The sequence below is a fragment of the Piliocolobus tephrosceles genome, chromosome 12, assembly GCF_002776525.5.
Source record: "Piliocolobus tephrosceles isolate RC106 chromosome 12, ASM277652v3, whole genome shotgun sequence".
Lineage (NCBI taxonomy): Eukaryota > Metazoa > Chordata > Mammalia > Primates > Cercopithecidae > Piliocolobus > Piliocolobus tephrosceles.
The window spans coordinates 42,711,454-42,713,672 of NC_045445.1; the positions used below are offsets into that span (position 1 = coordinate 42,711,454).

Genomic DNA, 2,219 nt, shown 5'->3' on the forward strand with positions numbered 1-2,219 from the left:
ACATAAATTGTATAAACCTCACAACGGGAAATTAAAGCATAGACCAGAAAACAAAGAGATTTGCCATAGAAGATTTTATATAGTGGATAGTGAGTTATCTAAAACATGTGCTCTATTGATCACTGCCAACCCATGAACTATTTGTTACCAGTCAGTCTGTGGCAAGATTAGGAGCTTGTGCCAAATGTAAATAAACTATGCCATTAAGCAAACCATTTAGCTCAGCTGACTTTTTTTCAGAGCCTGATTTTATTGAAGAAGACAGCAGTATGTTGATTTGCATTCTGATGTGAACCTTATCTTGTCTTGGACCCACAGTTTGAGTGACACTGACCTAAGAGGCAATGTCTTCCATTCTTTTATAACAAATATAAACAATAAAAGGCCTCTGAAGTCCAAGTTCAGAAGCTTAGGTTTATGCACCATTTGAGGTTCTTCACACTAAGGAAACTATATGTTCCAAAAGACATACATTTGTCATCCCAAGGCTCAGAGTTTATCATGAGAATTCTTACAGTCTGAGAGCATTGGGAAAACAAAAAGCCCCTTCAGTTTGGGGCAAGATGAGCAGCCTGATGGCTTTGAAATGCTTGTGCCAAGATGAATAGCCTGTACTGCCTGCCTCACACTGCCAGGAGCATACATATCACCAGTCATTTTTTTATTCTTGGGTTGAGGAAATTGAAGTATGAAAAGGCAGCCCAGGCTTTTAGTACTTCCATGTCTTTGCACTCCCTGTTCCCCCATACCTGGAATGCCATTCCTCTAACCCATCAGCCTTTTTTGCTTGAAAGCTCCTATTCATCCTTCAAGACCTCACATAGAGATAATTGTTCCAGTTTCTGCAATACCATAGCATGCCATTCATATCTTTGGGGTAATATTCACCACACTGTGTTGTAAAGTATGTGTTTACCTGTCTACTTCCCCAATTAAATACTGAGCCCCTCAAAGGTAATGTGATAGGTTCATTTTCATATCATCAGTGCAGAGCACAGTGCCTGGCCCCTAGTAGAGGCTCCAGTAATATTTGTGAATAAATAGATGCACAACAGTACCTATTTTACCCAACATGGTGCTAGAGACCAATCAAGCATTTAGATAATGTTTGCTGGAGAAATAAAAAATACATGTGCCTTGATGCTATCTTGTTCAGATGTACAGAAGAGCACATAAATCTGTATCTAAGCAAATTCATATTGTTGAAACTACAAAGACCTAGGTTTTAACACTTGGGCTGACAATAAAGGTGGACAATTTTTAAGCAGAGACTTGCAAAAAATACACTTTAAAACACTTGATCAAGATTAATAAAGTCTGGCAATAATTGCTTAGCTAATCATTTCTTAGAAACAGCAGTAGCTATTTCTGGGATTTCTAACCTGTATTACTTGTATCTTGCTGTGAAACAAATTCATTACCCCAAAATTTAGTGGCTTAAAAAAGCCATTTTTTTTATCTCACAGTTTTGGTGGGCAAGAAATTCTAGAGTGTTTTATCTAGGTGGTTCTGGCTCAGAGTCTCTCATGTGGATATCATTAAAATAATGGTAGGGGCTGCAGTCATCTGAAGGCTCAACTGGGGCTGTAGAATCCACTTACAATATGGTTGTTGGCAAGATCTCCCACCTTAGTTTGTGATCCAAGAGAATGAATAAAGAACAAGATGTATTACCTTTTGTGATCTAGTCTCCATAGCCAGCACTATCACTTCTCCTTTATCATATTCATTGGAAGCAGTCACTAAGTCCAACCTATATTCAAAGAGAGAGGAACCAGACTCTGTTTATTAAAGGAAAGAGTGTTGAAGAATTTGTAGATCTGTTTTTAAACCACCATATAACCCATCAGTTAGAAATTCTCAGGTGGTATCAGCTTGAAGTAAATAGATTCTCTTTGCAGACTGCATCCAATTGGTTACCCAGCACACGTGAACACAACTACCTATAACTACACAGTTTAAATATATGTCAAATCACTGATCTCCAGAATGCCACCTACAGAATTTCCCTTCTACAAAATATGCACCTCACTGACTCTAAGGTAGCAGAGATATAACAGGAATACATTAGAATTCAATGAATATTTGTCAAATTGAAGGGAGTTATTACATAATAGACCCCAACCCAGGCTTTGGCAGGCAAGATCTGTTCTTGCTTTTTCATAACTCCTTTACTAAAAAAAAAAAAAAAAAAAAAAAAAAAAAAAAAGAAAAAAAAA

At 37.3% G+C, this 2,219-nt stretch overlaps 1 protein-coding gene across 8 annotated transcripts in view; it reads left to right on the plus strand.

Annotated features, from left to right (window-relative positions):
• The window catches only part of DCX (doublecortin), a 122,273-nt gene that overhangs the window by 85,341 nt on the left and 34,713 nt on the right, over positions 1-2,219 (plus strand). The window lies entirely within an intron of this gene.